A 21,716-nucleotide genomic window follows, 5' to 3' on the forward strand; every position below is an offset into this window, starting at 1 on the left:
AGAATCCTCTCTATATTATATTTCCATTTCCATTCACTCTGTTTTCAACTGTTTCCTGTAAAACATCAGAAGAATCCTAGGGAATCAATATCTGAGAACTGTGAAATACAGATTATATAAAAGACCTTTCTAAAGGCACATCTTTGACCAGGAGAAGCTCCTTCCCTAGGGCCTGTATTTTATGATCCTGTTACTGTTGCCTCTGCATTTGAGTTAGGGTGACCAGATGGGATGAAGAAAATATTGGGACACATGGGGGGGTAGGGGAGGCAAGGGGGAGTCCCGCCGGCGGAGAAAAAAAAAAAGGAGTGGGAAATATCGGGACAAATTGTGTCCCGACCTAACATCGGTCAGGACGCGGGACAAACGCCTAAATATCAGGACAGTCCCGATTTTATAAGACATCTGGTCACCCTAATTTGAGTATTCTCAAGTTTATTGAAGGGAGGAAGGGCAATTGTGGATGGATCAGTTTGATGGTGGGTCTGTCTTTGTAGTGGAACATGGATCTAAAACAGAAGTGGAAAAAAATTGGACATTATAAAAACTGCATGGGAAACGATATAAAACCTGTATAAAATATTAGAACTCAAGGAAACTACGCTGATTTAGACCAGCCAAGTGTCTAGGTCTTTGTTCTAGCACATCTGAGTTAAACATATTTAACACGTGCAGTGTTGTTTTTCAGGGTTCTGAGGATATTTTCTATTCGTCAAAAATATTTACTTATTTTTTTTGCATGGTAATACTTGTCCGTGAAAGTGAATAAAGGCACTAGAATTTATACATCTATATTTCGGGGGGAAACAAATGCAATATATAATTTTCCTATACCAAAATAAATAAAAAGAAATTGTATTATAAGATAGACCACAAGCCAATAGCTGTATCTCAACCAGCTATTCAGTTTGCACACACAAATGCTCATTAGAGCTGTGCCAAACGTGACCATTTCACTTCATGAAACCTATGCAAAGTGAATCGTGACAGGTTCGTTGGTAAACCTCAAAATCCCTTTAGCTTTTCTTGCATTTTTGGTTAGTATAGAAGTTCAGGGGCCTCTTTTTTTCCCCCAGTAATTGTTTAAGAGCATTTGGAGGAAGTATATATATCCCCAAAAGTTGAAGAACTAGTGCCAGCTTTGAGATCAGGAGTGTTTATATTCTTGCACAGCACTACATACTTGCCAAGAAACCTTCTGCTTTGTTGAACTAGTTAAATATGTAGGAAAATATGTTTCACATAAATTACTCCAAAAGTTGTATGTTATAAGTTGCATAACTAAAACAGCTGTGTGTGCTTGTAAGTACTCCTTAAGTAGACTCATTGAGCTCTAGGTGCAGAATCAGGCTCTTACCACTGAATTAGCAAGGATATTTTTAAAGAAATAAATTTTTGCTCTTGAGTATGTTTGTTAACATTTTGGGGAATATCTTTTAATAATATAATATTTCTCTTTTTCTTTGTTTTAATTCAGCTATGGAAGGGAAAATTATAATGTTCAAACTCCCAGATAGCACATCCTATGCACCCAAAAGTCTATATTAAATTACAGTATTAAAGGGAAAAGACATCCAATTAAAATCCTGATGTATATATGCATACTTGTATTACTGGGAAACATTATTTAAGGTTCACTGCACAGCCAGTATGTTAGCTAGCTTCAGCTTGCTGACTAAAGTATTCTAATGTCTTCAACACAGATCAGAAGAATTATTTGTCCTTAATACTCTGTTTTGTTTAGAAATAATTTATAGGAAATTAAACTGTGCATTTTAATCTGCAAACTATGTTATATGAAATGGCCAGCCACACTGTTTTGAATGCAATAACGTGCATAGTTGCAGGATGCATTAAATACACCCCTGGTGCGTGGCTTTGTCTCATCTGGAATTGCTCAACCTCAAGTTTGTCATGAAGCTGCAGTGATACAAACCCTTTGGCAATTTTCACTTTCCATTCGGTTTACTAGGATATTTTCAACTGTTTGTTAAATTGTTTGAAAACTTTTCACCACAAGCCACTCCTTTTCCCCTCACCTCAATAGACCTATTGTACTTTGGGCAAAATTTTTACTTGAACTTTGTTGAAGTTTAAAAGTATGCCCAGTGAAGGGAGATCAGGAGTGACAGTAATATCAGTATGCGAGCTCAAGTCAACCCTTATCAGTCTTTGGCCTGGTCTACACTAAGGGCGGGGGTCGAACTAGGGTACGCAAGTTCAGCTACGCGAATAGCGTAGCTGAACTCGAAGTACCCTAGTTCGACTAACTTACGTGTCCAGACGCGGCGGGGTCGAACTCCACGGCTCCAAGGTTGACTCCGCCACCGCCGTTCGCGGTGGTGGAGTTCCGGAGTCGACCGGAGCGCGTGGGGAGTTCGAACTATCGCGTCTTGATTAGACGCGATAGTTCGAACTCGGAGAAGTCGAACTCACTGCATCGACCCGCGCGGTGAGTATGGACCTGCCCTTAGATCCTGCTGAACTATATCCTTTCCAGTTATGGAAACTGATGCTACATGTTGCATGAGTAAAGCTGCAGACATATATTGTAGTTTTAGGTTAAATCTCAGTGGCTAGTGTGCTGTGATGAGCTTTAATGACTAAAGAGAGATAGAATCTGCTATTTAAGCTTTCCAAGTAGATTTGTGTAGACTGTAAACAGAACTACTACAGATTCCCCAGAGATTTGATTTGGCATTTACTGCTAACTGGAGTTTGCTGCTGGAGCAGCAGAACAAAAAAGGCGTTTTGATGCCCTTTGAAGTAAAGGAAAAAGTAAAGGAGTATTGCAGCAACAGGTGTCTTAGCAGTGCAAGAGACATCTTTGATACTGTTCTTTTGTTACAAAATAACAGCACTTTGTGGACAGACTCTCAATTGTTGCTGCTTGTGTTCAGTTTAGATTTAGAAGATCATTGGCAAAATTATTATCTGATACACACTTCTCTGTCATGTATGGCTACACAGAGAGATCTGATTTCAGTACATATGATACCGGTTGTATCGTGTCATCTGCTAACATGTTAGATTCTCAAATGTGTCAGGATGTTATGATCAAGATTTCCAGTATTGTCACCCTTTATATTATGACAGCGTCAGGAAACATGTCTAACAGGATGCTGACTTACCTATGACCTAATGAGAACCTGCATTACCAGCTGATGAGTTTGTTCTAGTAGACTAGCAGACACAATGATTCTGGAAGTGAAATACAAAGCATGCAAGGAAATGGTATCCGGAACAAACAAATACTGACATTAAAGAAAATAAACTGCAAGCTACGTACGTGATAAAGTACTATACCTGTAGCTAAGTTATTTTTCTATTAAAAGGAAGGTGACCTTTCAAATATGATGGGAAAGGCATAAACATCTAATCTGAGATTCACTTCCTGACTGTTACGTGAAAAGTTTAGATAATTTCTTCTAAGCTAATTAACAACTGGAGGAGTCTGAAGTTAGTACATACTTCCTTAGCTAATGCTTGCCATTTGTTTCAGGTGAATTCCAAATTGGAATGTTAAGGCTTTCCATTTTATAAATGAACTATAGTAATATACATGTCAGAATTACAATGAAGTTCTCCAGCTGTGTAACAGTTTAAGTTCCACAACAAGAAATTAGCGTGTAAAACATTTGAAAAGATGAAGTAGTCTTGCCTTTGGTGATAAAGCAGACTAAAAATACAATTTAATTTGAATACAGAGGCTTCCCTTGTGTTTTTATTGGGATGAATCTAGAAATGAGTTTGGGGGGGGGTTCTCCCTATTATACCCTGCTAACGTTACTAGTATATGTTCTGGCAAATCTTTAGCAGTCATAACTTCAGTGTTAATTTCTGTGCCAAAGACTAGAAAAAAACTGTCTTTTAATGGAATTAAAATCTTTAGAATTTAGGTTCAATCTCAGTATTCTAAGCCAGCACCAACACCTGTGGTGTTGGTCAGGCACTGAGAGAGGCTGTTCCAAACATGGAGGCAGAAGTTCAAGGAGCTCAGTGTCCTCTTATAAGGACAGACACTGTAAAACCTCCAGAGAGAAGTTCGCCAAACCTCTCATGGTGTTGAGGGATATGGAAAGAAACAGCCTTCAGTGTAGCAGACTTGGCTGGCACTGATCCCAGCTCTGATGATGCCCCTTGGCATCAATACTGACCTGATAGGACAGATTCAGGTCCACTGTTGATGACAAGACATTTGCCAGTACAGACTCCGATATTGAGAGTGCTTTACACATAAAGACCACCCCTAGAAAAGGCTTACTCCTCACTATTACTAGGGCATACATTCTTCCCATAATTGAATAAAGAACCCTTTCCCCTGTGATCGACCCCACTAAGAGACCTATGGGCTTCTCCTACAAGTCTCAGCACCACTCAATGGCCTGTTAAGACTGGTACTGGACTGGCCAACACCCAGTGAGTCTACCAGTGTCACCATAGTCTGTTGGTTGTACTGGGCCCCAGCATGGCAGTCATTGAGAAGTCAGTCTTCACCACTGAGGAAAAGGAAGAGATCTCTTTCCCCAGAGGCATCCCTTCTTCCCCAGTTCACCAGCTCCAAAATACCAGAAAGAGCTAGGTCCAGGGGCTGAGCCACAACAGCATCCTGCCTCATCACCAGCAGGTCTTGCCTTTTCTTCACTGGATGAGTTTGGGCTTGTTTCACTGCCCCATGGTTCAGAGTAAGGGGATGTGAATATCAGTGTGCGCTGAAGTGCTGCGCTGTAACTCCCCCATGTGGATGCTGCAAGCACAAATTTAAATGTTTAATGCAAACTCAAGACCTTTAAGTTTGCACCCGCAGCATCACATGGAGGAGTTACAGCACAGCACTTCGGTGTGAGCTACTGTTCACATCCTTTTAGTCTGAACTGCAGAGCAGTGTGGACATGCCCTTTAAGCATTCCGGGAACAACTTGTCAGGATTGCCGGGACTCTGATATGACCAGCATCTCAATCTCCAGAGAAATCTCACAAGCTGTTTGACATCCATGGGGCCAGATGCACTGCATCCAGGGGTGCGAAAGGATTTGGCAGATGTGATTGCAGAGCCATTGGCCATTATCTTTGAAAACTCATGGTGATCGGGGGAGGTCCCGGATGACTGGAAAAAGGCTAATGTAGTGACCATCTTTAAAAAAGGGAAGGAGGAGGATCTGAGGAACTACAGGCCAGTCAGCCTCACCTCAGTCCCTGGAAAAATCATGGAGCAGATCCTCAAGGAATCAATTCTGAAGCACTTAGAGGAGAGGCAAGTGATCTGGAACAGTCAGCATGGATTCACCAAGGGCAAATCACGCGTGTCTAACCTAATTGCCTTCTATGAGGAGATAACTGTGTCTGTGGATGAGGGGAAAGGAGTGGATGTGTTTTTCCTTGACTTTAGTGCAGCTTTTGATATGGTATCCCACAGTTCTTTAACTTGCTGGCAAGAATACTATGGGCTGGATGAATGGACTATAAGGTGGATAGAAAGCTGGCTAGATAGCCAGGCTCAATGGGTAGTGATCAATGGCTCCAGGTCTACTTGGCAGCTGGTTTCAAGTGGAGTGCCCCAAGGGTCGGTCCTGGGGCCGGTTTTGTTCAGTATCTTCATTAATGAAATGGAGGATGGCGTGGTCTGCAAGTTTGCAGATGACACTAACCTGGGAGGAGTGGTAGATATGCTGGAGGGTAGGGATAGGATACAGAGGAACCTAGGCAAATTGGAGGATTGGGCAAAAGAAACCTGATGAGGTTCAACAAGGACAAGTGCAGAGTCCTGCACTTAGGGCAGAAGAATCCCATTCACTGTTACAGACTAGGGACCGAATGGCTAGGAAGCAGTTCTGCAGAAAGGACCTAGGGGTTACAGCGGACGAGAAGCTGGATATGAGTCAACAGTGTGCCCTTGTTGCCAAGAAGGCTAATGGCATTTTGGGCTGTATAAGTAGGGGCATTGGCAGCAGATCGCGGGACGTGATCATTCCCCTCTATTCGACATTGGTGAGGCCTCATCTGGAGTACTGTGTCCAGTTTTGGGCCCCACACTATAAGAAGGATGTGGAAAAATTGGAAAGAGTCCAGCGGAGGGCAACAAAAATGATTAGGGGGCTGGAGCACATGACTTAAGAGGAGAGGCTGAGAGAACTGGGATTGTTTAGTCTGCAGAAAAGAAGAATGAGGGGGAATTTGATAGCTGCTTTCAACTACCTGAAAGGGGGTTCCAAAGAGGATGGATCTAGACTGTTCTCAGTGGTATTTGATGACAGAACAAGGAGTAATGGTCTCAAGTTGCAGTGGGGGAGGTTTAGGTTGGATATTAGGAAAAACTTTTTCACTAGGAGGGTGGTGAACCACTGGAATGGGTTACCTAGGGAGGTGATGGAATCTCTTTCCTTAGAGGTTTTTAAGGTCAGTCTTGACAAAGCCCTGGCTGGGATGATTTAGTTGGGAAATGATCCTGCTTTGAGCAGGGGGTTGGACTAGATGACCTCCTGAGGTCCCTTCCAATCCTGATATTCTATGATTCTGTCAGATTCTGATTCAGCCAGGATCACTTTCCCCATTAATGAGGGACTGCTTGACCCAACCTATGTTCTGTGGCAGAGACCAGCCACAGTACCACCAAGGCAAAGCAAGTCTAAAAGAGGACCCAGATATCCCCCAGGAGGTATGAGTTCTTCTACACTCACCTCAACCCAGGATCCTTAGTTATGCTGGCTCTGCAAGTGAAGTTGAGGTTGAGCAAAAGCACACCTAAGGACAAGAAATCCAAATGACTTGACCTGTTTGGGAGGAATATGTCATTTCCCAGGGGACTCCTTGTGAACTATGAGAAATCATCCCTCACACACCACAGATGATAGATTTCATGGGAGATTTAATTGACTCCAGATTGGCAAGAGCCTATCTGCCAGGGAACAGGTTCCAATCTCTTCAGTAGGTGGTACACGACCTACAGTCAGACCTAATGACAACAGTGTATACATGCATGGTACTTTTAGCACATGGGTCATGCACGTATGTGACAGCATTTGCAGACTTCACCTGTAGCTGTTACAACTGTGGCTGAGGTCCATATACTTCCCATACGGTCATCACACGAACAGGAGGATCACAGTCCTGCCTCAAGTCCTATGAGAGCTCACTTGGTGGCTAGACACAATCAGCGTGATTAAAAGAGGTGCCATTCTCAATCTCTTCCCTGACGATGCTTCAGGAATGGTCTGGTGTGTCCACCTGAGCCACATGTAGATGTAAAAGCAGACAGTCTGGGAATGAACTGAAGCTATCCATGAATATCCTGACACTGAATGCCATCAGACTGGCCTGCATAGCATTCCTGCCTGTTCTGCAGAACCCCATGCTGCAAATCCTGATGGACAACACATCTGCTAAGAGTCCTGTGGCACCTTATAGACTAACAGATGTATTGGAGCATGAGCTTTCGTGGGTGAATACCCACTTCGTCGGATGCATCTGTTAGTCTATAAGGTGCCACAGGACTCCTTTGCTGCTTTTACAGATCCAGACTAACATGGCTACCCCTCTGATACTTAACACATCTGCTGTATACTACATAAACATGCAGTGAGAGGGCTTGGTTATCTCCTTTTAGTTGGGAAGTTATCAAGCTCTGGGTATGGTGTCAACAACATGGGGAAACTCCACTGGCTCTATGCCTTCCAGGGATCTGCGATAACCTAGCAGACTTCCTAAGCAGATATAGAGTGTCTAACCACACCTTCCCCCTTCAGTGGTGTCAAGGACTCCTATATGCTTTCCTGCTGATTCCTCTGATCCCCCGAATAATATCCCTCAGACAAGACAAGGCTTTGATAATCATTTACTGACTGAGAGACTTTTGGCTGTTGTACTTTTTACAGATAACCAGACAGCATCCCAGCTTGCCCAGATATAATATCTCAGAATCAAAGTCAGATAGTTCACCCAGACCTACAGTTGTGGCACCTGACAGCTTGGATGTGGGCTGGCTGAGCACTACTGACAGATACTGCTCCCTTCAAGTCCAATAGATTTTTATTTAGAACAGGAAGACTTGCTTACTCCTCAAAATGGAAATTATTCTCTATATTTGGGCAACTCAGCATAATATTGACCTTGTCAAGGCTCTGATACAGAAGACCCTGGATTATATGCTGCTCCTGAAGTGCAGTGTCAGCATTAAACTCCCTTGCCACAATATTGGTGTGTCATGCTCTGGTATAATCTTACTCTTTTCATAACCTATGGTTTCAGATTTCCTCAAGGACCTCCTTCATATTTGACCCCCAGTCAGTGACTCAACTCCTATGTGGGACCTCAACATCATCCTTCTAAGGCTTATGAAGCTTCCCTTTGAACCAGTGTCAGTGTTCAATATACTTTACTGTCAAGATGGTCTTTCTCATGGCTATTACTTCAGCGTGGAGAGTCGGTGAACTCCAATACCTTGCAGCCAGATTGCTTTACACATCCTTCTGCAAGGACAGACTAGTAGTGAAAGCACACCTCATGTCAAACCCTAAGGTGGTCTGAGAATTCCACCTAAACCAATCAGTTTTTTTACTAGTCTACTTCCCGAAGCCACACTCTGCTGGGAGAAAAGAAGTTGCATATTTGGAAATCTCCAGAGCTTTTCTCTATTACTAACAGGGCCAGGCCTTTCAGTCTGTCTTCCTAGCTCTTTGTGGCCATATCTGGCTCATCCAAATGCTAAGCTATTTCATTGTAGAGAATCTTGAAGTGGCTCATGCAATGTATTTTCCCCTGCTATCAAATGGCTAGTGAGCCTCTCCCTCTGATCATCAAGGCACACTCCACCAATGCACAGGCAGCATCTTCTGACTGCTTCAGTAACACTCCAGTCTCTGAGATCTGCAAGGCCTCAGAGCAACACACTAACTTCCATTAAAAATTATGCACTGGACATGAAAGCCAGATCAATGCCATATTTTGGAAAACAGCATTCAGCCACTGTTTGATACTGCAGAAAAGCCTCACTCCCACCATCCATGGAGGACACTGCTTGCCAGTCATCTCCAGCGGGATCCCCACTGAAATGTACTCGAAGAAAGAACTGTTACTTATCCTATAGCAACTGTGGTTCTTTGAGATGTTGTATCAGTGTGGATTCCTTGATCTACCCTGCATCCCTACTTTTCAGATTCTTCTGTAGCATGGGCTTTTATTGCACAGTAACTGAGAGAGGGTTGTGGCCACCCCATGCTTTATATCTTCATATTGGGGTATGAGGGGGCATAGGGCACTTGTGTGGTCCTGACACACACTACTCTTCAAAAGAACCCCCAGTCATGCATGCACACCTAAAGTGGGAATCCACACTGACTACAATATTTTGAAGAACCACAGTTACTGTAAGGTAAGTATCCATTCTGTTTAAGGTAATGGCTTATTTAAGTATCCTGCAGGATGGAGTGTCAGTAATGCAAAATCCCGGACAAGCCCCCATCTGAAGGAACAGTAATCCACACCATGTAGAGTCAAGCACAGGAGTTTATTACGCACAGTGCTGGTGGAGTGTCACTTTGCTTATTAGGCTGAGAGACACTGCAGAACAATTAATTACAATAGATTATATAGGGTGCTCATTGGGCAGAGAGAAGCAACAGGAACGGGTTTCTCAAGCCCCTGGATAGGTTCTAGCAGCAAGACAAGATAAGCACAATAAGACAATAGTCTAAAAGATTACATAATGGCTCCGCCCAAAGCTCAAATTAACATATTGCTGACACACAGGTAATTACCCCCAAACTATGTCTAATTAAAGTGTATGGGTTTAATCCTAATTTTGGGGTCCAGGGGAATGAGGTAGCAGCTCTCCCAGTCGACCAACAGGTACATTCCTGGAGATTTAAAGCAAAAAAGCAGTAATTAGTACTTAACCATAACAATTGTTTATAAATTTACCCTTTCATTTCTGTGGGCTAGGATTGGCATACATTTGTGAGGGGAGGGTGTCATAACTCATGTCAGTTATATTAGACCTCTCCCTGAACTCTGTCTGGGATCTGATGGGTATTGTACCACTATCTCCTCCCTGCATTAGGGTGTAACCATGAGGCCTTTCTCAGCACTTCATGTGTCTATAACTCGCAATAAGGGCGCCCAGTTACATTTGGAGTTATCCTGATTCCGCTCACTGAAAAGTTCTTAGCAGAAACTGCAGTTAAGCTCTTACATCCACAGCAAATGAATTTTGGCCCTTCACAAAACAAAACAAAATAAACATAAAAAATAAGCAAGCTCTACATAAAAAGAGAACAAAAATTGATATAAAAATGTTGATCAAACATTATCAAGAGACAGAACAAATAGTTAACTCCTATGGCTTCTATTGCATCCTTGTTTTCCTTGACTTCTCAGCAGTTTATAACAATGTCAAGCACTCCATACTTGGTAAAATCCTATCATCCATTGACTTTCACACCTCCGTCCTCTCATTATTTGTACCTCTTTGATCATTTTGTCAATGTCTTGATTGGTGGATCCAACTCCTCACCTCTTCTCCTTTCATTGTGTGTCCTACAAGGTTTACTCATTGGTCACTTCTCCCTCCCCTATCTTTAGGTGATTATATCTGCTTTCATAGCTTTGAATATCATGTTTACACTGATTACTCTATATCTCAACTGCTGAAATATCTTCCTACATCTAATCCTGTATCTCAGACTGTCTTTCTGACATCAACCTGTGGATATACTGCCTGTAGTTTAAAATAAATATTGGTATAACTGAGCTTCTTGTCTGCCTCTCAAGCCCTTTCCACTGCTTCTATTTTTGTAACCATTGATAACGTTGTCATCCTCCCAGTTGCTCAGGTCTATCATGGGTAGTCATTTTTGTTTCTATCCTCTCCATGAAACCACACATTCAGGCTGTGTAATATTTACCTCTTTTTCCTTCATAACATCTCAAACATTTTTTCTCTGTCCAGATAGCCAAAACTCTCACCCAGGTCTCTATCAGCTCATGTTTTGACTACTGTAATCAGCTCCTCTCTGGCATTGGCTGTTGTCATCTTGTACCCCTCAAGCTCATTCAAAAAGCTGCTGCTAAAATTATCTTCCTTTCTCATAATTATCTTCCTTTTAATTATGTCAGCTCCCCTCTTTGAGTCCTTCCACTGCCTCCTCCCTTCACTATCCCATCAAATGTAAGCTCCAAGATATCACCTCTAGAGCAGTTCATGATTTAGCCCTGCCCTTCCTGTCAGATTTATTACTACTTTGCATTGTCAACCACTGTCTTCGCTCTACTGGCGTTCCTAGCCTTTGCCACTCACTGGGTAATTTTTCCCTCAAGTACCTCAGTGTTTTCTCCCATGCTTTCACTTGTACATGGTATCAAACTGCCTGGAAATCTTTCAAAAGCCAGCATCTTATCCCCCTACAAATCCAACCTCACTTCTGCCATAATTCCGGCAAAGCAATACTGGTTTACAATGGCTAGGCAGTGTCAAGCTACAGTGACATGAAAATATACTTGGTGGTATTGTTCCGCAGTCCTCTTCCCTCCCCCCTTCCACCCCAGTCTGTTTTGTTTCAACCCTTTCTTTTGTCTTATCATTAACTTAGTAACCTTTTTAGGTCAGGGACTGTCTCTTTACAGCTACAGATTCCACCTAGCACAGTGGAATCCTTGAGTGAGTCCTGTAGGTGTTAAAGTAATATAAATATTTATAAATATTTTAAGTCATAGGCATTTCACTGTACTGAGTCACACTAAACTGTTTGCATGATGTATGCCCTTCTAGCCAGATTATAGTTGTTTTGTAGAAGCTGTGAAATATGTTCATAATTTTTAAGGCACTGATCCTGCAAGCAGCTCTGCCTGGGCACAGTGATCCTCCTGTGCAGAGCTCCTTGCAGGGTCAGGGTTTATGACATAATCTTATAATGATTAAATTAATAGTATTAATTAATAGTATTTTTTCTTAATTTATTTTTTTCTTTATATAACCATACTAAACAGGGACATTGACTGGGCCAATAGAAATGAAATTAGAATCACTGAATTGACGTCTTTATATGGCTTTTGCCGTATGCCCAGTTTTCTAATTTTCCATTTTAATTAATGAAGTTCCTAGCCTTTTAGATGGCAAAGATAGACTTCACATTGTAGCTTAAATAAACACTAACATTTAAAAATTCCTTTTAAACATTATATTTTAAAATTAGTATTTCAAAATTACTTACATAATTTATGGTTCACTTAAGATATCCCCAAACACAGCATTCTGTGATGTCACAAATATTATAGATTATATAGGTTGGATTTAGATTTCATTAGCTTTTATTTCTTATTTTGGGATATCATCAGTGAGCCATAAAGTACCAAGAGGATTTCATAATGAGGGGAAAGAATAGTTTAAGAGATAGGTAAAATGCATTTCTGAACATAATACCCCATGGAGTCTTATTTGAGGAAATATACAACACATTTAACTAGGCTTTTACTCAGTTTTCATTTTTATTTTAGCAGTTTACCTTTACCTCTTTCTTAACAGAATCAACTGTTTTTTCATGGTTGACAAACATCAACTAAAAACAGATTATATTTTGTCCATCTGCTCAGTGATAATTTCATTATATGGTCCTGATTCAACAAACTTAAGATGGCGTTTAACTTTAACCACGTGCTTATGTCAATCCCTGTTCAGCAAAATACTTGGGCAGTGTTTAAGATTAATTACGTTTGTGTACTTCGCTGAATTGGGGCCTGTATGAAGATAGCCTATCCAGGAGCATGGTGATAAAAGTCTCTGTTCTTGTGTTTTTTGCTTTTGTTTGATTCCATTATTACACTCAGTCATTAGTTAAGTACCCTAGGGAAAACTTTGTAGTCTGTAGACAGGAAGCAGACAAGTTTGCAGTTTCTTTTTTAACCATATACTTTCTTGTATGCAATAGAAGAGTCCTCATTCTTAGATATTTTCTTTATAAAAGTCATGGTTATGTTGTTAGTTTTCTACTTCTGAGTTCTCTTAATTTTGTTAATTCTGAAATTTTCTTCCCCAGGAATATATTTTCAACTTAATCTTCCTTGTCACTTGCTCATTTTCTTAATTTTGCCTTTTTCTACCTCTTGGTGATTGTGAAATATTTGTGCCTCTTTAAAAAATTTAACGTAGTAGAAATAATTTATGATCTTAATAACAATTTCCTCTTCATTGAATTGGTTTCTGTTTCTATTATTTGGGAGAGAGGACATAAATTGTATCCCAGTCATAGGTTGTCTTGTCACGTCATTGAAGCTTTTTTTTTTTTTTTTTTTTGCCTTTGGGTATCCCAATCAAATTACGAGATTATTTCTGACGTTCTCTATTATTCTTTTCCTGGGAGGATATGTACAATACAAGATATGCAGGAATCTCTTTCAGGCATTGATCTACTATGTGTTCATATTGGCATTACCCTACAAGTTGTGAGATATTTTACGTAGCTTTTTGCCAAATATCCTTTGATCCCCAGTTCTTAGCTATGAGAAAAGTACTCACGCATAACATTTGATCCACACACATATTGAGCCATATCCTGAGCTGGAGTAACTGATATAGTTCTGTTGAAGTCTTTGTAGCTATGCCAATTTACAGAGGGCTGATTTACTTCCAAAGTAACTATTACCAAAGTAATTAGTAATTAATTTTTTTCTATGACTTTTGTGCTATTGAAACCCTTATAACCTTGGGGCCAGACTTATAAAGGTATTTGGGCACCTAAAGATGCAAATAGCCACCTAGTGGTGTTTTAATAGAGTCATAGATTATAAGGCCAGCAGAGATCATGGTCATCATCTAGTTTGACCTGCTGTATAAACACTGGCTATACAACTTCCTTGAATTAATTTGTTTGAACTAAAGCATATCTCTTAGAAAAACATCCAGTCTTGATTTAAAAATTGCCAGTGATACAAAATCCAACACAACCATTAGTAAGTTGTTCAAAAGGTTAATTACTTTTAATTACTACAAAAAAAATTACTTATTTCTAATGTAAATTTTGATAGCATCAACTTCCAGCCATTAAATCTTCATTATATCTTTGTCTATTAAGTTGAAGAGCCCTCAGTTATAAAATTTCTGTTTCCTCTGTAGGTACTTACAGACTGGGATCAAGTCATCCCTTAACCTTCTCTTTGTTAAATTAAACAGATTGAGCTCCTTAAGCCTTTCTCTATTAGACATTTTTTGAAATCCTTTAACCATTCTTGTGGCTTTCCTCTGAAACCTCTGTAATTTATCAACATCCTTCTCAAATTGTGGACACCAGAACTGGACACAGTATTCCAGTAGTGGCTGCAACAGTGCCAAGTACAAAGGTAATATAACCTCCCTATTCCTATTCAGTATTCCCTCTTTATACATCCAAGGATAGTATTTGCTCTCTTGGACGACATGTTTCACTGAAAACACATGTTGAGTTGATTATCCACCATGATGCACACGTCTTTTTCAATATCAGTGCTTCCCAGGCATAGTGCTGTCTAACTTCCAACATATCAGGTGAGATTGGGTGCATTCAGTCTGGTTTGGCTATAAGCACCTAACTCCAGTCTACATCTTTAGGTACCTAAAACTTTAAAAATCTGGCCTCTTGAGACTTGTAGTTTTTATTTCTGCATGTATTAAGTTCAACACAAGCAGATGCTGTACCAGCTTCCTCCCACTGTCCTGTCAACGTGCCTCAGTCCTGATCTGGAAGAAGCTACCAATAGGTGTGAAAAGATTATGCAGTTTCTTTGCCCAGTTGCTGATGAATGCTAGCTGTGGTAATGGTTTTTGCGATGTGAACACACACCTACTAGCAACAATCCTGAGTCCACAAAATGAATTTCCAGCAGGTCGCAAACCAGTTACTTCATATCACTACTGACCCAGTCTTGATTTGAGTCTATGACCTAGGCAGGTTAATGTTCCATGAGCTCCTGTCAATCCCCGAGTCACTGAGCGCTATATTAAATAGTAATGATTATTTTTGTAAAAAAAAAATTGAGTGGTTGTAAGGTTCTTAAAAGGACACTTCTAAAGTTATAAACATCAGTTGTTGTTTGGTGAATAGAAATCCATTATGGTCTGATTCAGACATGCCAAACAGTTTGAAAGTATTTTGACGTGCTGGCACACTACAGCGTCTGTTTTTGAGTTGCATGAACAGGTCAGCAGTCACTTAAGATTCCTCCTTCACATCAAATTAATATTTTAGATTTGCTATGAGAATGAATAAAGAAATGTTTTGGCTGGTTAAACTTGTCATAAATCATTTTTGTAGCATTTGCCCATTTTTTCAGAAGTTTTGACACTGTAGGACAAAATATTTGCCAAAACCTGTAATTTTGCACTGCTCAAAATGACATTTTGTGACAGAGGAAACTCAATGCTTTCAGTATTTCCAAAAATGTAGAAATGTTTTAATAAAGACTCTCTTTCTTCCTCCCTCCACATATTACTGGGAAGTGGTCAGTCTTTGGTTAACCCACATTGAAAGAAATTGTCAGCACAAAAGGCAACTATCGCTCAATAACTGAATGTTCTTGTTCAGGCACCAGGCATGGGAGGACCCTAGGGAAGTTCTGTGGACCACCTCACAGCACAATAACCCCACTGTGGCTTCCACCAGCTGTTGTTACTCCTTGAAAGGTGACCCGAACATGCACTGCAGCAAGGGGAGGGGTTCTGCCATCGCTGTAGTTAATCCACCTCCCTGAGAGGTGGTAGCTAGGTTAATGGAAGAATTCTTCCATCGACCTAGCACTGTCTACACCAGGGGTTATGCCAGCTTACTTATGTTACTCAGGGATATGGATTGTTCAAAATGTCTTTGATGATTCAAGATGGATGGCTCTGCTTCCTGTGACGTTACAATGCAAATGATTTTCCTGTAATCTCTGATGCAAATGAATAGTCCATTGTCCATATCTCTGGTCACACCTGGCTCGGTTTGCCTGCCCAGTTATCTAGAAAAAACCTCTTTTGCATCTTTTATCTGTTTACAGGCTCCAAAGCGTAATATCAGAGAATATCCATAATTTCATGTACAATGTTGTTACAAACGTTTCACAGTGATACTAATGACAAATGTTTTACTTGTTTTCAAATGGTATATTACATGACACCTTTTAAATCAATATCATGACAACAATGTGTGAGTGTTTTGAACTGGTCAGGCCAGCTGAGTTTTATTGTTACATACAGAGGAGCCCTTTGCCATCGGCACTGTGGTGTTCTGAGGTCACAATATTTTATTAGCTTAACTAAACTACAGTGAACTAATCAAAATCATACAATAAATACAAACAAAGCATATTACAATATAGTACAGGGGTAGGCAACCTATGGCACGTGTGCCAAAGGCGGCACGCGAGCTGATTTTCAGTGGCACTCACACTGCCCGGGTTCTGGCCTGAGGGGCTCTGCATTTTAATTTAATTTTAAATGAAGCTTCTTAAACATTTTAAAAACCTAATTTGCTTTACATACAACAATAGTTTAATTATATATTATAAACTTACAGAAAGAGACCTTCTAAAAACGTTACAATGTATTACTGGCACATGAAACCTTAAATTAGAGTGAATAAATGAAGACTCGGCACACCACTTCTGAAAGGTTGCCAACCCTTGACATAGTAGGTTAATATGAAACCTCAAATTAGTCTAATTACCAGCTGATTAAACCATGTCAAAAAGACCAACCATTCTTTTTAAGCTCTGTGTAATGATTTGGTTAGCTATCAACTTCAGAAATAAGGTATTACCAAACACAGTGCCAATAGTTATATTTATGTTCTAGCTAAATAGCTGATACAGGAAGGGTCAAATCACTTCCAGGTTGAAGCTAATGTTAAAACAACAGCTCTGATGTTAATTAAGGCAGCAAATTATCAGTAGTTAGGTAGTAGTTGCCAGTCTCTTACTCCCAATATAAGGTTACTTTAAACATTCTAATACAATTCAAGATGACACACCTTGTTACATTTAATATTCAAATGACAATTGAGGTGAAAATGCATGATTACTCAGGGTTAAAGATATAACTACTAGCCCAAGAAATATATGTATGTGTGATTTCTTAGACGGCTGATTGTTTAACCTAGGGCTGTTTTAGGTATTTTAGGAGCTACTCCATAAGCACCATTTTCGGAGTCTGCGAGTTCTATGCATGCGCGCACGCGCACACACACACACTCTGCCAGCCATCTTCAAGACTTTAAAAAAAAAGTTGAAGAATGTTAAATACAAGTGTGTCCTACTGATAAAAATTAGAAAAGAAAACAAAAATACTGACACAATACAGGAAGGTTCTCATCAGGGGCGGCTCCAGGCCCCAGCACGCCAAGCACGTGCTTGGGGCGGCATGCCGCGGGGGGCGCTCTGCCGGTTGCCTGGAGGGCGGCAGGCGGCTCCGGTGGAGCTCCCTCAGGTGTGCCTGCGGCGGGTCCGCTGGTCCCGTGGCTCCGGTGGAACTCCCGCAGGCGTGCCTGCAGGAGGTCCACCAAAGCCATGGGACCCGCGGACTGTGGGACCAGCAGACCCTCCGCAGGCACGCCTGCGGGAGGTCCACCGGAGCCGCCTGCCGCCCTCCCGGCGACCAGCAGAGCGCCCCCCGCGGCATGCCTTCCTGCTTGGGGCAGCGAAATGTCTAGAGCTGCCCCTGGTTCTCATGACTCTTGTGATTTTATTCAGCTTCAGGAAATTGGCATGGGGTTGAAAAGATTAGCTGGTGGTCTTATTGGTTCAAATGTTTTAACATTGATGAAATTGTTGGCAGACTAAAGCTTACGTACTTGTAGATGTCAGATCTAAATTTAGCATGTTGCTGGACTCTTATCCCTCACTGGCCCAATGGGAGGGTGAGGAAGTACAGACTTCTTGGTCAGGCATGGTAGTGTTGTGTGGACAGAAGCCAGTGGCTGCAGCGTCAGGCAATGTAGACCAACAAGCCAGAGTGCCAACAACTGACGTTATCTTCCTTTCCTTTAGTTTTTGAACTTTCCGTTTGAAGATGGAGGGGCCTGGCTGGTTCCTCCCCCCTTGGAGAACTCCTCCTCAGAAGTCCCTTGGCAAATCAGAATAGAGCACTCTCCTTCTGAGGTCACTGACATCACACAGTGGGGCCCAGTAAGGTCACTTTTATGCTAATACAGAATCTCCCCATTCCAATTATTTAAGACTCAGGAAGTCCATGGATCCAAAAATATATCCAGTCTGTCAGCAGGTCCAGAGATCATGGGTCCATAGACATTATCTCAACCATCCTGTAAAACTCCTGACTCAAAAACGGTTTAAAAACGTAAGGCTAGCAAAATGTTGGAACTTGAAATCTTAAGAAAATAGCAATTACACGTTCATTGAGCCATGCAGATAGAGGGACAAACTGACAGATACTTATTACTTCCCATTTTACACTTTGGTTGAGCTCTACAGCTGGGAGAAAGGTAGTCACAATAAAAGTCTTTGCCTCCTAAAATCACAATCTTGAGGTTCAGTTTTTACATACAGCCCTAACTGCCTCACATCCCTCTGGCATTTATTCTTTACTGTAGTCTAATTTCTTTTGATTTGATATGTATCTTTTCAAAGGAAACAAAGGAGAGTTTATAATCCTGAGATTAAAACTAAAATCTACACAAAGAATAAAGTCTTGGAAAATGTTACTACAATAAGAGTAATTGAATAATTGTTCTTTTTAAGCAGTATCTATAAAACATGTATTTTTACAATTTATATAATTGAGACTAAAATGGTACTATACCTCTTAAAACATCATCTTGGACAGAACATACAGTTGTTACATACAAGACTTTAATTGCCAGTGTAAGTTAAATACACATACCTCACGGTGATATATTATGGAATGCATGTTTGACACTTTTTCCACATGAATAATCAGTGTAGTTTAGGTATCTTGGACTATTATTTCTCTGTAATGCCTCCCATTGTCTGTTACTTCATATTATCATGAAAATATTTGAAACTCATTTCCAGCTGAGAACCGGGAGACAGTGTCTGTGTGGAAGGATGTTCCCTGCTTGTTTTTTTAATCTGTGTGAGCTTCCTTTGTTTTCCCTTCCTCCCTGTTTCTGTTTGAAGACTTTGTTTACTGCTTAAATGCAAATTAAGATAAGCAAACACTCCTTTATTCAAAACAGATCTGTTTGACGACTTCTGCCTGAGCAGGGCTATGGGGGTTTTGAACATGGGCTATGATATTATATAGGGGAATTTCATAACTTTTCACATAATGCTGTTACATAAATTTCACCATGACAATACTGACCAGCAAGTTATGAGTTTTCAAATGATATCTCACAAGGCAAACTTGTACAAAGATTATTACAATAGTGTGTAGGCTGTGAACAGAGGGGTGTATTCCATCACACCCTCTGATTTATACCTTCATCCCTGGTTTTAAGTTTGAATATGGCATGGAGATTGTACTGGTCTTATTGATCAATGGTCTCTATCTGGCAGTGGATGAAGACTGATTTATCTAATTATTTTATTATTGGTTGTTTTTAGCTGTACCTGCTGTAGCCTGGACATAGCGTTGTGTTGATGTTCCCTGGGGACTTTGGCAGAGGTGCACTTTAGTGTCTTCTCTGTCGGAGACTACAAGTAGTTTAGTATAGCTGGGCAATTGCTGATGTGCTTATGGAATCACTGGGGTGGCAGTGGCATCAGCATGAAGATTACAGTCAGCTCTTTCTTTCTCTGTAATTGTGCCATACATTGTGTCTGATCCTGTTTCCTTGTGACTAGACAACAGTGAAGTTGGGTGAGAACTACCTGCCTGAAGCTCAACCTGGATAAAATATATGTAGGTAATGCTAATAGGTTATGAAGAAACAACTGTAGGAAATAGAGGTCATATTTGTCCCTTCAAATAAAGATGTTTTGCCTCCGTTGGTGACTCGGGTTCACAACCTGACGTCCTGTTGGACACTCAACTGCTGATGTATGCTTTTTGTCACCTCTATATTGGAATCCTAGTAGTACACAACAGTTGAGCTGTCACTTGAAGGCCTCTCTCAGAAACTTCAATTAGTTCAAAAGGCAATGTCTTATATACTGTATGGTGCTCCTTGTAGGAAACACATTACACCTATGCTCCAAAGACTAAACTGGCTTCATGTTCGTTTCTAGGTCCAATTCAAAGTTTTGATTTTATCTATAAATCCCCTTTTGGTTTGGGTTCTATGTATCTTGAATATCACTTCTCTGTGCTTTATCCCAGCAGTTGAAATCATCAGGGACACTTGATTCCTGAGATATGTTTGACTGGTCAGGATGATCTGTTGAAGGCTCTGGAATTTAGAGTTTGCTCCTTTAGTCTAGCAAAGCCCAAATAATTTGACCTTTAGGGATGCTCAATTCACCCATTTTCTGTCTGAAGGGGCTGAGTAATTTTGCATGTGTGAACTGATATTGGATTGGGTGACAGAGTTTTATTAGTTTTATTATAAATGTTCCTAGAGGTTGATGATAGCCATATCTTATGATGATAGCTGGGGAAATAAATTAGATTTGGCAAGGGTTACTTGTTTGAGAGTTGGTTTGAGTAAAGTTGTTGCCTTTTATTTATTAGTCAAGCATATCTATCTTCTCATTAGCAATACTTCAGCAAAGTGCCTCTGTAGTTACGGTCTGTAACATCTAAAAATAAAAATGAAAGGTTTTCTGTGTTTTTTCCTCAACTGTTTTTGTTTCCTAATCATCTTGAGATTTTGCACTGTACAAATCGTAAAACCTTTGTAACAGGCAGCGTCAACCTCCAGTGTTCTTTAGAGAAGCTTTTGGGTCATTGCTGACCCATTTCCTGGATTAGTCAGGCCAAATTGTGTAATTTTTTCGGTTAAGCTTTTCCTTATTGCCCACTATTCTAAGAGCCAGAAACCTGTTGCAGTATATTGGTTTGAGTCTGTAGTGCTAGGTAAATTTCCAAATCCTATGTTTAAAACCTTAACTATAAAAAAGTTTTTAAAAAGTTAGCAGTAGTAATTTAATCTCATGAAAGATTGTACTGTGAAATACAGTTAACAATTTGACAGACTCTGTGTGCACATACACGCAGTGCTTAAATTGGTATTGTAGAACAACAGGAAGCAAACAGATTAATACATTTGTTAGGGTAGGATGTCAGATATTTTAGTACATATTACAAATCCTTTAAATCCTTGAAAACAGCAAAGGTCAGGAAGCCTTGTTTAAAATTTTCCAGTATATGTGTAAGGTTCAACAGGATGTATGTCTGCTTGTGGATTGTTAGATGAGTAATCTGCAAAAATCAACTTGTTTGTTGTTTTTCATGTTGTCTGTTTGTGTCCTGACAGTTTAACATCCGATGTACCGTGAAGTCTGAAGTCAGTAAGCAGTTCAAGGTTGCAAATAAGTATGGCTATGCTTTGTAGCATGAAAAGTCCTCAAAAGTTGTTATTCTGTAGTGTTTGTTTGCAATAATATCTCTCGGGGCTTGAAATGACATTTTGGTTGTTTGTCTTATTAGTCAAATGATTTAAGAAAGGAAGAAAAATAAGTAAACAAATTTTAGAGTTAGTGCTGTGATATCAGATATTGATTGATTTCAGAAACGTAATATTGAACTTACGATATTTTTGAAAAAATATATTGTAAAATATGCTGCAATATATATGTATAAACACATAATTTTGTACTAAGCTGCTGTTCATCTCTTCTTCGGGTGTCTGTACATG

At 40.3% G+C, this 21,716-nt stretch overlaps 1 protein-coding gene across 3 annotated transcripts in view; it reads left to right on the top strand.

Annotated features, from left to right (window-relative positions):
- The window catches only part of SBF2 (SET binding factor 2), a 599,778-nt gene that overhangs the window by 336,393 nt on the left and 241,669 nt on the right, over window positions 1-21,716 (top strand). The gene's annotated exons all lie outside the window — the stretch shown is intronic.

Source organism: Mauremys reevesii, linkage group 4 (genome assembly GCF_016161935.1).
Source record: "Mauremys reevesii isolate NIE-2019 linkage group 4, ASM1616193v1, whole genome shotgun sequence".
NCBI classification, from domain to species: Eukaryota; Metazoa; Chordata; order Testudines; family Geoemydidae; genus Mauremys; species Mauremys reevesii.